Source organism: Falco rusticolus, chromosome 7 (assembly GCF_015220075.1).
Source record: "Falco rusticolus isolate bFalRus1 chromosome 7, bFalRus1.pri, whole genome shotgun sequence".
Lineage (NCBI taxonomy): Eukaryota > Metazoa > Chordata > Aves > Falconiformes > Falconidae > Falco > Falco rusticolus.
In genome coordinates, this window is record NC_051193.1 from 12,668,491 (window position 1) to 12,682,534 (window position 14,044).

The window sequence follows — 14,044 nt, forward strand, 5'->3', positions numbered from 1 at the left end:
ACAAGGTGTTTCTGTATCTCAGTTTAATCCGAATAAGTCCAGCGTCTGCGTGGTTAGCCTGCTGAGAGGTGGAGGGGAAGGGTTTGTGATGGCTTGAGTTATTTTGATGGCATCACCAGATGTTCCATCAACAGCACAATGTGATTTTTCTGGATGGCTTAATTTGTTAAGAGTGTGCACACCTTCATCCTTGGGTTTTTTCTAGATTTAGGGGTTTATTCAGCTGTATTACGTGTTAGCCATCACTTCACCATTGAAAGTCTTCATCTTGAGCAAGAGATACTGCACTGGTTGCAGTTTGAGCTTGCAAGGTGCAAACTCCCTTTTGTTTGCGACTTGCCCACCGCTGTCTGCTGCTGCTTAGGGGTAACCCAGGTGAGCCAAAGCCTTGGCTGGATTTGGCAGTAGCCTGGGCTGGTGCTTACCAAGAGACCGCTGGTGTTCTGTGGTGTGTCTGGGATTTCGCACAAGCTCGTGCGACAGAGACTTCTCTTTTCTCTTTCGGCAACCGAACAACTGTTACCCAATGGGTTAGGGTAGTGGGGTGGAAGGAAGAAGTGTTGACAGGTGGAAGTAGAGCTGGGGATCCTGCCAGGAGGAGATGCCGAAGTAAGTGGCATCCGAAAGGATGGAACAGCAGTGAGAAGGCACTGGCAAGGTGGCGTGGCCAGTAGGAATAGGGAGCCCTTGGCTTCTAGGAAATCCTGGGCAGGGCTGTTGCTTCTGGCTGCTTCCCACAGTTGATTGGCATCCCTGGGCCTCTGTTGCTTCTTCTGTCTACAGAAACCGTGAGCCGCTTTTGCTGTTGCATAAGCAGTTCTTAAAGTAGGGCCTTGCAGAACATACCCTGAAAGAGAGAGCTTTAAAAAGCTTAAAATTTTGCAGTAGGGCAAGAGAAAAGAACGGTGAACACTTTCTTTTCTTGGCCCAGGGATTGTGTAGATGAACTTGGCTTACGTGAAATGAGTATTTAGTGTCTTAGGGATACGTGCCAGCTTCAAAAATAGTGACAGGAGTTGTTACTAATTTAGATAATTGGCTTTTCAAGGATCTGGGGATTGGTCAGTCGTGGAGTCCAAATGGCTTTTGACATTGGTCTGCCCAAGTCAAGCTAAGAACGTGGGAGAGAAAGGTGTAGGGGGAAGTTACCCTTTTGTGGCATGTGTTCTGTCTATTAAGTGAACAAACCAAGATTCTGGGTTCATTTTCCAGGACTCTCTCTCAAAAAATCCAACCAACCAACCAAACAAAAAAACCCCCACCCCCCAAAAACAACCCTTCAAAAAAACCCCAAAACAAAACAAACACCACCCCCTACCACCCCTCCCAAAACTAAAATCTAGAAGTTTTACTTGACTAGAAAGAGTATGGGTTTATATACATAAATAATTTTGGTATGCTGTATGCAGAATAAATTATTAAATACCACTATTTTGCATATGGATGGCGTAAATAATGTTTAAGGGATGAAAAGTGCTATGTCTAAGCCAAGCCTTGTTAATGCTTGTCCTTCAGTTGCTGTGTTTTCTGTTTCACTAAATGCTTAGTTGATGATATTTTTTCATGAAAGCCTTCTAGAGCTCTGAAAAGATGCTTCACATCTGCCTGGAAGTGCTCCTGTCTTGACAGGCATTTAGTACATGTTTAAGATCTACGTAGATAGAGAAACAAGGGGTTCTACACTTCAGTCTTTGAGAAGCCTGACCAAGTAGATGATGCCAACATATCTCTACCTTGCTCTGAGAGGATTGGGTGCTTTTATATAAACTGTGAATGGAGAAGTATATAGTTTTCCATTAGAGTCCTTTCTGTGGTTTATGTAAGATCTAGGTTCTGCTTTCCCCCTTAAATTGAGGGGTTGAAATTTGCCAGCTCTTACTTTGCCATGTTTGAAAATCCCACATCTTAGTGCTACCTTGAGAGTACTGTTAGAGTAGTTGTGTTATCATTCGTTAGATTTTTTTGGGAGCCACAGGAAATACTGCAGTATTTTCGGTGCCCAGTAAAAAAAAGTGTAAGCTTAAAAAAAATAAGATTCTGTCTATTGACAGGTGACTGTCAGATATGAGGCAAAGCAATAATCTTTCTGCTGATGGATTCTCGAAGCGGTAGTGTGAACTTTAGGAGACTGATCATTTCTTAGCCCCTTTTAATAAGTCCAAGTGGCTCACAATTAAGTGAAATATTCTGCTGTAAAAATACAAGTCTGCCCCTTGAGGGAAAGTGTCATATCATACCATTTCTGCTGCAGCAGTTCATTGGTAGCTTTCAAGAGTTTGTGTATGCTTTCATTCTTAATGCAAATTCCTGACGTTTGGCCTGTAGTCATATGGCAGTGAACTGTAATGCAAAGTTAAAAGTGAAGCCTTAAAATAAGAGGTTCTCTATGCCATCGAAAGCATTTAGTCATCTGTGCTAAGTTCTGTGGGAAGCTGCTGCTCTTCTGAATCTAGCAGGCGTTCCACCTGGCAGCAGAAGGGAATCATCAAAATGCTGGAAGTCCGATTCTTTCTTTTCTCTTTTTCTTTAAATTGTGCCTTTGAAGTACCACTGATACCTGGCGAAAAGAAGTTTTTCTGTGTATTTTGAAAGTTAAAAGAATTAACCCTACACTTGGATGAAACAGATTTCTGCCAAATTTTAGAAATGATGGTGAGCTGGATGTGGTTGCAAACATGGCTGCGAAGTCTGACTGTATATTTTTTCAAGGTACTGCAAGTGGATCTTGTTATTACATGCATATTTAGGTATCAAACTTTACATAACTTAATTGTAAAACTATCTTGTAAACAGTGGATGAAAGAGTCATCAATTTTTTTGTTCGGTTTCAATTATCAGCCTGTCTTTGGAAAATCAGTGTCAACTATTCTTTGTTCTTTTAGTCTTTATAAAGGTTAACTTATCTTCCTTAACTCTAATTAAATGAGCCTATCTTCTCATGAATAAAATATACTCTTAAGTGATAATTTTAGTAATTAGTAAGTTTGAATGCTAACTGTCTTTCAGCCCAGGTAAAGGTGTTGACTTCATTCCCTTGAAATGAGTTCTTATAGATGTTCCTTCAGAGGTCTGACTGTAGCATTGGTTGCTCTAGGTCCAATGTTGAGTATTAATCAGTAATTAATTTGGCCTTTCACGTGTGTCTGTTTCCACTTGATTAACGTATTTCCATCTGGCATCTAAATATTTCTCAAAAAGAATCTTCTGTTTATTGCTTCAGGTGACGTTTTTTCTGAGTGTTTTATTGTAGGCAAGTTGGTCTGTTTCTGTTCCGTTTGTTCCAGAACCATATGGAAGAGAAGCCTTATCTGACTCCTCTCTCGTGGTCCGTACAGTTTCAAGTTACTGCTTTTTATTCAGATGTGCTTAACTCTTAGCCTAATATCTGAGTGACTTAAGTACAACATCTGCACAGAAGGACTTGATTGTCATCTTCCTCCCCCCCTTTCCTGAATTCCACATGGGAAGGTTAAACTTTCTAACACTTCTACATTAAGACAATGTACAGTGCTTAAAAACAGGATACACGCTTAGGGTTTGGGTACAGTGCTTAAGCACAAAACCATGACTGCTTTGTTGATTGCTTGCTATTTATATTAAAATCAATTTGTATGTTCTTTAAAAATTTGGAGATTTGTGAAATGTTTTAAAACCTCAGTCCAATAAAAGAAGGTACTTTTTCCCCCTTTCTCTGCTGCTGTAGTAATTAAAGAGGAGAACCTGTTAGTGTATCTCTTAAATATTGAAAGGAGGTGAAGAAGGAGTAGTTAATAAATAGTTTAGAAAAGCTGTTCTTGTTGCACTTAACAAAATACATCTTGACATTTTTTTATGGTGCACAGTATAAACTAGCGTCCTTTGTTTCTATTTAAGCTTTTGCTAAATGACAGATGTTACTGTAATGTTTAAATCCTTCATTCTCAGCACATGCACAGTTGAGCTTGTCTTTCAGTTCATAGGAGAGCGCCGGTTCACTTCCATTTTTCATTATGCTTCTTGGTCAATATGGGATGATGGAAGGAATTGAATTGTGAAATGGTATAGTAAAATGCAAGGGCTTTTGATCAGTGCATAGCAGATAGTTTAAAGTGGTTTTTTTAAAGCTTTTTCCCCCAATGTAATTTAGAGAAATCCCCCAAAACCTTTTATTATATGGGAATTTTGTTATTTGTAGTGCTGATGGTCAGTCTCCCCTTATTGCTGTTTCCTTTGCAGGAGTTGGTGGAAAAGTGTTACTTTTCATTTGCATAAAATTAGGAAACTCACCTAATTGGATTAGCCTGGAGCGATAGCTAATCTTCGGAGGTTGTGTCAGTTTAGTTTGTCTCCATTTGGATTTGCTGAAGTGGTTACAGCTTTCTAGGTGAATAATAGCTTCAGGGTTTTTTACCTTGATTTATCAAAAGAGTTAATTTAAACTTTAATTTTCTTTGCAGCAGAATCTTCTTTCACTAGCACTGTGTTTCTGTGCGTGATCTAACCTGAGTTCTTTAGATTGAATACTTAGAGGTTTTGATAAAAGGTTACCAACTAAATTCCTGACATGGCCAAAGGCAGTGCTTGGTGGAGTCATGATAACTAGTCCTGGAGTAATAGAGATTCCCTTGTTCATGGTGCGTCACGTAGTAGATTATTCTGTCATTGACTTTAATAGGGTTTTTTCCGCTTCCAGTTTTTGCATAATATCGGTATGATGTGTGCAAAGCATTATTTAAAGAGACTATTCTCTAAAACTTAACTTATTCTACCTGCCATGGTCAGTACTTCACAAAAAAACGCATACAACTTTGTTCAGAAATAGAATCACACCGAACAGTCTCCCATTCTTGTCTGTGCAGTGAGCAGAGACTAATTCAGATGATGAGCATCGCAGGGACAAATACCAACAACTGTTCAAAACAGGTGCTCTGATGTTCAAAGTTATGCAAAATGTTTACTGAGCTTTGGCATCATATTACATAGTTTAGTCACCAAAGTAAAAGTAGTTTTGTTAAGTATTTTCCTATTTCTGTCAGGACTTCAAGATCAAAGCTTCTTTAAAAAAATCTTTTTTTTCACTGTCAAGAATATTTTGCAACTAGTGTTATTTGGGAATAAATATAAGCTGCCAAAGAGCCTTTGGCTAACTATATTTGTTATCCTGAGTGTAGACAGTCCTGAAATTCAGCTGCCTGAACTGGAGGTGTTCGCTTATGCTGCCGTACAAAGGTTGTAGGACCTGGGTCTCAACATTGTCAGAGCATTGAACGAGGTTTCTAGAGGAGCACACTGTTAAATCCTACATGCTGAAGTAACTGAAGGTTTCTGTCTGCTTTTTAGCGCTAAACTGCGTGAAGTGCGCAAGAAAGGAAGGGGAAAAGCTTGCCTTTCTCCCATTCAGGATAGCAAAGCGTGTCACCTTTTGAGACTGAGCTGATGGTTGTTACACAGTGGCTGTTTGACCTGTGGATTTGTTCAGGTTGTTCTTAACTCTTAAACTGGGGTATAACCTGGACTGTGTAAACCTCAGTGGTTTTACTCTGAAGCCAGGGTCAATCTCCAGTCCATTGCAACCTCAAAACTAAAAATCTGTCCAAAATTCAGGTTTTATCCTCTGTTACTCTGCTATTTTGGAGTGTTTCTAAGTGCTGGGCTAAGTTTACACTAGCTTGTTCCTTGTGAACATCAGTAAAATGAACAAAGAATAAATAAAAAACCCAAAGCACAGTTAGCAATGCTGTCCAGGACTGTAGATACCTGTGTGTATAACAGGTGGAGAACATTTCAAGCTGTGCAAGTCTGCCAGCGACTGGTTTTGTGGGGAAAATGGATGCTTCTGGAGGAAATGGATATTTGTATTTCCATATTGAATGAAGAAAACAGGTTCTTTTTGGTTTTCTAGGGTTTTTTTGGTCCTGTGATGCTTCCTCATGTGGAGATAGACAAATACAAAGGCAATGCCAAGCAAGTAGCTGTTTGGAGCCCGAATGCATTTCATGGTTTGTTTTAATATGACATTTGCCTGGTGGAGAGGGCAATGGGATTATAGCAACTTCTAAACCTTGCCCCAAAACCACTTTTAAGCAAAATATTGAGAAATTAGTTCCTCAGTTGCATTTTTTTGTTGGCTTTAAAGCCAACAGTTTTAAAATTATGTAGCACTAATAAATTAAATGAACAAATAACAGCTTTTTTTCTTTTCCTAAAGCCAGTAATAAATTTAATTAATAACTGACATTTCCTTTTGCCATCCCTCCCAATTACAAATCAATTACAAGGCTGCATTGGAAGCAGTTGAAATAATTGGTGAAATAAGCTATGAATGTGTTGTACCTGACATGCTTGTACACATACAGGCTTGCTTTTGCCAGTTAGACCTTAAAACCAGCAGAAAATCTTTCTACCATTAGGAGATAGTTTTAGTTGCCTCTGCACTTGAGAGTAATTGAAGGCACTTATCTGTGTGCAAGATGAGGGATTCCTTGTGTTTTCTTGAATCTAGGAAAGGCACACCTTTACAATTTTTGAATGCTGGTGGCTCTTAAGTGTCACTTCGTGTTAATTGCAGTATACATTGACTGTTTCTCTTGATCTGAAACAAGTATTGTTTTTTGCCTAACTCTGAAATCCTGAGTTTGTATGGCCTAAAATAAAATAGGTGGACAAACTGCTTGTGTTCCCTAGAGTCAGTGGGTAGCAGATAACTGCAGATAACTGATGTTGCTTAGAGACTAGTACTTGTGAATTGAATATAAGGGGTTTCAGTGACCCGTTCGCTACTGCTCCATCTTGACTGTCCTGCTTTCCATTTTTTTAGATGAATGACTTACACTGGTCTTGTATACTCAGCCTGACATCTGATGAGGAAGCTGATTTTCATTCTTGCTTCTCAAACTGAGTGTTTTGTTGGTGTGGGGCTTTTAATGTGTCAGGTTCTGTGAGCAATGGAGGTGTGTGATTGTAAACCCAGGAAACTCTGTATGAACACAGAGGAACAAAGGTGCTTTTAATAGAGGCTAAGAATGTAGAATGGGGTGAATAGTGCATGGTGTATAAGGAACATCATTGCATTCTTTATTCCGAAGGCCAATTTGAGAAAAATGGGTTATTGTGGCATGTTTGCACATTAAGCTATGCTGCCTGCAAACAATCACAGAAAGGTGCAAACTTAGGCCAGTTGTATAATGGCAGTGTTATACTGGCATTATTTATATCCATATCTTTGTATTTTTTAACCACTATGTTACCTTTATAGAACAAAGCTTCTCCTATTGGCATTACACATTGTGGTTGGATTTGCTGACTGAGACCTAATAACACAAAGGCACAAAATTGTGCTGAACAGTAGGATCTGGCTCATTGCCCACCCACCTTCCCACCCTTGGTTTCATGTCTCCTGTTGAGCACATGCACGTTTTTGGAAAAATCCCTACAGTTGTGAAACAAACCTGCCATGTCTCGTCTTTCAAAAAGGGGAATTCCATGTGGGTTCACAAATGAAGAGTGATGTTGATGTGGAAGATGAGCTTTTAAGTTAGTATACTTGCCTCAAAGTTCAGAAGGAAAAGTTTAAATTAGAGATAATCTCAAAGCATTACCTCTGGGGTTTTTGTATTGCAGATTTATTAGAAAAACTTCATGTATGCTTTCCTGACTGTAATATTTGTTGGTACAGTCTCTTGAAATTCTTTCTAGATACACCTTTCAAGGTGAAAATGCTTTTTTTAACTGTTAATTTGAAATGAATTGTTGGTTTAGACAGTTTGGGGTAAGCATTTAGGAAGAGCTGTGTTACCATGCCTGATTAAAAAATCCCGCTTACATATAGAAAAGTTACTTTAAGACTCTTGTGAGCCTTGTTTATCAGCCAAGCCATGCTGCTGAAACAAGCTGCATACATTGGGGGCTGGCAAATAACCCTCCTCAAGGCATGCAGTGTCGGCTAGGAGCTCAAAGATTTTTAAAAAATATTTTTTCTACAGGACACTGCCAAGTTTCTTAAGATCCCAGTATGTTAAACCAGTGAAATTTTAACTTTGTGAAGTGGCATGGCCGTTTCTTTTTGTGTGCAGCAAATGAACAGCTATGGAGTAATGGTTAATGGGATCCAACAAGCCTGAAAACTGAGAGCAGCTTCAGCATGTTTCTCAGGAAAGCACCCTTTAAATAATACGGCTTGAAATGTTTCCCTTATTAATAAGATTGTTTAGAAAGGGTTTTGCTCAGATCATGGGATCTTTCTGGACGTTCCTTGTCTTTGCTGACATTTAGTTAGCTTTGCTTAGGATGTTCTCATAGAACTTGAAAAACAGTGTTTAAGATCAGCAAAGAAGTGAAACCAGCTATATGTTTTTTTCCAGTGTGCAGATAAACTGGGATAAAGTTCAGATTATTTTATCATTATTCCATGAATGTTAATGGCTATTTATATAAATTAAACAAGCCACTTCGATTTAACTAATACACTATTCAATAAATTGCAAGCCTTAATTATATGCAAAATAAGAGAACCCAGCTGTAATATGGGGGTAGGCTTCTGTTAAGCTTTTTGCAACCAAAATGGTGTACGGAACCATCTACACTTTAAAGGAAATTTTGAGTAGTTAATTTGCTGCTTTAAGCACTGGACTGGTTGGTTTGTACAGATCTTGGTCTTTGTCCCACTTCTGTATAGTCTTCCCCAACATCTGATTAATTTATTTAGAGTAGGATGTTGGCTGTATGACAGCTTGGGGAAAGTGGCATCTTTCAAGAAAATGGCCTTGTTTTTGAAGCATGTTCTCCAGGACAAATTTACAAAACTCTTCTCCAAAGTGCTATTTGTTTTTTATAGCTTAATTTCTCACAAAAGTGTGTGTATATTTTGGTGTGTTGTGTTGGTTTTGTTGGTTTTTTTGTTTGTGGGTTTTTTTTTTGTGTTTTTTTTTTTTTTTAGTGAAGTAGCTGATTTGGTATCATATTTATTTAGGAGGTGTTCCCTGGAGAATTCTTACATTGAGGGAGCTGGTCAAGAGCCAGCCTATCTCCGCCTTCCCCCAAGACTGGAATGTACCTCACCTTGCATATTAAGTTGTACTACACATTTTCTTCATAGTATTTCTTGTTGTTCTCTACTGTGAAAACCTTGTCTATTTTTCTAGTAAAGCATGGGTTTTAATGTGTCTTAAAAATACTACAGAAAAAGTTTGTGTTCCAGTCTGAGTACTGGCATCTTGGCAAGTTTAACCAAGTACCAGTGTTGTAGAAAGAGGTGGGGCAGTTTCAGCTACAGTTTTGCTATTTATATGCATACTATTTCGTGAACATGTAACCTTTGCCTCAGATTGATTAATAAGTACACTGTGAGTTAGCATATATTGCAGGCATCTCTTTCTGATGCAAGAAGTACCCTTTCAGAGGAGCCAGTACTGTAGTTTAAGATACTAAGTGGTGGTTTAACCTTAAGTCTGACCAGTATGCCTAGAAGGTTTTGGCTTTTGCTGAACCTCTGCCAGCTTCCAAACTTCTCTTTCTTGGATACAAAACCCTCTGCCTTCTCCCTTGAGCTCTTGCTAATTATTCCTGTAGTGTGATGTTCGCTTCTAAAGCCCCCTGTGCATAAAACCAGTACTAGTTCTTTATCCTGTTTTTGAAATTTATACCAAAAAATCATTCTGATAATGCAGGTACTATCTGCAAAGATACACAGGCACAAATATAGTTGTCTTTTTAAAAAATAATTATTTTGATTTGTATTTGCGTTAACAACTAACAAAGATGTTGGAATGTACTTGAATGTAACTTGGATCTGAATTCTTGATGCGAAAGGTAAGATTGTCATAAATCCTCAGTGTTCACTCTGTTTTGTAGAGGGTTGTAAGGTTCCCTTAGTTTACTGAGTTCTTTTCTGTCCTGAGACTAAGCAAACTGGTGCCAAATACACCACCCTTCCAAACTGGATGCCCCTCTGTCAGAGCTGATCTGAGATCTGTAGACTGTTTTGCTTAGAGCACTGGACAGACACTATTGAGATAAATAAGATCTGGCACCTTCCAGTTATTTCAGGAAATTACTCTTTCCACTCCAAAATCCACTTTAGTAATTAATGCACATGATGAGGAACATTAAACCTGAGGATCTTGGATGATTCTTAGCTGGATACAGTTCTAAACTTGTTGTATTTCAGCAGCAGGAGAAACTGAACTAAAGATTGTTAGTCTCTTTGGTTGGACATTGGCTGCAATTTTCTGTTTTGTTGGGGGTTTTTTTATTATTATGAAGTGAATGTTGATTTGAAATAAAGGAAGCGATGTAGCTTAAACTTGGCTAATTTTATTATTGAGATGTTGAGGGGAGAGCAGGAACTTGGTTTAGCAGACGTTCTTTATCATTTGTTACTCTGCTTTTCTTCCTTCCACTATTCCCCGTGCTTCAGGGTGACAGTCTGATGTGAACTATGTTCTTTCCTGCTCTTCACTGTAAAACTGATCAGACTTCCTCTTCAAGTTTGTTTGTTTGTTTGTTTGTTTTTTGGGGGGGGAATGTGTTGGGTTTTTTTTTGTTTTTAATTCTCATTAGATAGTTCTGTTTTGCCTCTGTCCTGGAAGCTTTGTGGTACTAAGAGAAAAGAAAACTCTATTAATTTGTAAAATGAAACTGTGTGCAGAGCTAAATATGAAAAATGTGTGTTGCGTGAGAACTGCTAATAACTAAAAGTGCGTGTGTTGTGAAATGGTGAATGGAGAAAATCTACATAACCAAAATGTTACTACAAATTGGCATTTGGCCATAATGTGGATGTTAATACACCTACTTTTCCAAGTACTACACTGTTATCTGTTATTGCAAAAATAGAAACTCCAACAGTACAAGACTTCTTTATGCTATGCTGGTTTATTGGTAGGCAGTTAAGTGCCAGTGTGGCATGTACTGGAATTACTAAGGTTTTTTTCCTGCATAACCAGTTGTTCCCTGGTGATACCGCAATCAAGTAGGGAGCCTGCTTGCTTTACGAGGACTGTATCACAGTTGGAGGCAAATAGGATGCTGAGTAACATCAGGAGGCTGCTTCTCTTAACTTATTTATTAATTTTCTAAGATGCATCTGCAGGTCAGTTTCTACCTTTAGCATCAGCTGAAATAATGCACTTAAGTGATTGCATTAACAGTTGTCCTCAATGCACTGCTAGGTACTTCTGCTTCTTGTGGCTGTTAATTGGTAAGCATAATTTTTGAGGGGAAAAAAAGTTAACCACCAAAAAACCTACAAAAGCAATTTGCCTTGCTAACTAGGTACGTTGACAGAAAACAAAGCATGCAAGTATGCTGTTTGACCATCATTAAAACCTCTTTATTTGTGCAATCTGGGCAAAATGTCTTATACTCCATAGAAGCTCGGATGATCCCAGATAAGATAGCTGAATAAGCTGAGCAAGTATATATGACCTGGTTTCAGGACTGAATTTTCTGATGTGAGTTTAAGAAAGTCAAGAAAGTTGGTACTTTTCTAAATGTACAGATGTACTGTTCCCATTTCTTAGATTAACATTTGTTACTTTAGAATAGATAAAACTTACTGATACTTAATGGTTTCACATAAAATTAAATGCAGATACTGTTTCTGTAATGATTTATTTTGGGTGCGGTCTTTTCAAGTTCCTGGAGAGCACAAGGCATGCTTCATGAGCACATCCACCAAACGAGAGAAACTTTGATTCTGTGCTGAAGTTTATTGTTCACAATTCTAAGTAGTATTTACTGGGAGAAGGGAGGAAGGATTTTGACCCTGGGTTCGTGATGATCAAGGCTCTGGCTAGGAAATCTGATTTTTAAGCTCTGAACTAGTTGTCTGTGGTTTGCTGGTTTAGAACATCTGGTGCTGTTAATCCTGGTGATTGCTATATATTTTTTAATCATCTTAGCTTTGTATTGACTGTTACTGGGGCCTGAACACTCATTGTGCTAAAAGTTCATTAAAGGAGCATGTGCAAGAGGAAAACAAAGTGTAAAACAGTGCAGGTTTAAATATTGGCTTGATAACATACAGATTTTGTGGAGCCACAGATGTTTAATCCTAGTAGAGTCAAGTCAGCCCATATTTGAGCAACAGGAATGGAAGAACTTGAGGATGCTTAGGAAGAAAGGAACTGATGAGTCGGATTTAAAAGTCAGTGCCAGTATAAAAATGACACAGAGAGAGAAAGAACACTCAGCTTGTCCTGTTTTCTGCAAAGATGCTGGAAGAATCTTTTCTAGTAATAGATTGCTTTCATGAAACGCGTGTCTTCTGTTTGACAGTTGTCACTTGGTATTTGTTGGAATATTTAGCAAATCTAGCTGAAAATGGATAATTGAGTGAAGGCAGGAGAGACTCATCGGGAGAGTAGTGTTTCTCTGTGAGGCTGTGAATTTGCCAGTTCTTTGACAGCAGATGCTTAAGTGCATAAAGCGCAGTGTTTGGAGCAGTTACAAAATTGGTATGTGTTTTCTCCACTTATCTGAGGGGGTGAGGGGGAAGAATAGAGGTTACGTGTCACTTAACCAAGCAGGATTTACTCCTATTTATGGCTCACAAGACAAGTCAGTGCAGAGGAAATGCCTATTATTTTGATTTTTAAATCCAAAGGAGATACTGCCTTTCTTTGAATCTGTGGAAATGGTTAGAGTAATGTGAAGATATGTGAAATACTTCAGAGAATTAAAAGGACTATCCAAGCAGGGTGTGTGGTCTCCTGGATAACACAGGCCGTGACGCTTCTTCAGTTGACTTCTGCATAAGCTCTTCAGTGTTTATGAGATGGTGCATATCCTTGAGAGAAGCCCATTCTTATTAAATAACTTTGTTCTTCTACAGTGCTTGAGCATATTAATGTAAGTTTATAAAGGAAAGAGAAATCCTACTGCCAGCTGAGTCATCTTGATATAATGCTGGCTGATAAAATATTCATATACTGGGGACAGATGCATTCATCTGCAGTCAGTTCTTTTTAGGAATATTAGTCCGGTTCATTGGTACTAATCCCTTTTGTATCAGGACCTTTCTGTCATTCTTGTACTGCATTCTGCCTTTCTGTCCTCTCATCCCTTTCCTATCAGAGACTCTCAAGTCGCTGCCAGAGCTATAGTAATGCTTCTGGATGGGTAAAATGCCGCACCTAGTTTGCTTGTGTACTTGCAAGGCCTTTTCCATTCCAGCTCCCATCTTGGACTCTGGCTCTGGTGCTCTGTGGGAGAGACTGCATTCAGATTTCCAGGGGTCTTTGAAAAACAGTGTGAAAATGGCTTTAACTTGGTCTGCTGTAATAGGATTTCAGATACAAGCACCTGCTGTTTGTTGAGAAGGTTCAACTTTTTCTTTGTTCTCCTCTGCTAGCATTATGGGGATAATACTTGAATCTTTTTTTGTTTTATCAGCCTATTTTCTGGATGTAGTTAAAATTCTCTGTAAGTGACATAAGGAAGGTGCTGTATCAATGCCACATATTTCACATATAATGGCTTGTAAGATATATCAAAGAATCGTACCAAAACTAGTCATTTAATGCTGTTAATCTTTGAAAATGTGAGGTTCTTTGTAAAACCTGTAGATGAAATAGCTTTTACTTAGAGACTGAAATGTAAATGAAATTACATGAAATAGGCAGAAGAGAATGCAAGAATAGGAAAAAAACCCAAACACCAGCAGAACCAAACAAATCACAAAACAGAAACCATACCTCCAAAAGAAAAAGCTAATTAGTTGAATTAAAGCAGTGGTGGGACTAGTTACCTGAGTAGGTCTAGGGTCAAGTGCTATAGGTATCCACATTTGAGTGGTCTGCTTTGGATTTGTTTTTTTCATCTGGCCTTCCTAATATTATTCTCCAAAGGATTAATTCCAGTTTAGCAAATCACTTAATTGTTTAAATGCTCTAGAAAAATTGCCTTCAGCAGAATTTACGTCTGTTTTCATTTTAATATCCTTGGGCTCGGAATGCCTTTTTGTTAAGTTATAGTGCGTATAACCAGGTGTTGAAAAAAAAGAAGTATGAGATTTTAGGTGAGCTTTGCAGTTTGATTACAGTTTAGGGTTTAATCTTGTTTCATT

The 14,044-nt window shown here is 38.4% G+C and overlaps 1 protein-coding gene across 1 annotated transcript in view; it reads left to right on the plus strand.

The window, feature by feature from the left end:
• ABHD17C (abhydrolase domain containing 17C, depalmitoylase) overlaps positions 1-14,044 on the plus strand; it is a 30,577-nt gene that overhangs the window by 1,348 nt on the left and 15,185 nt on the right. The gene's annotated exons all lie outside the window — the stretch shown is intronic.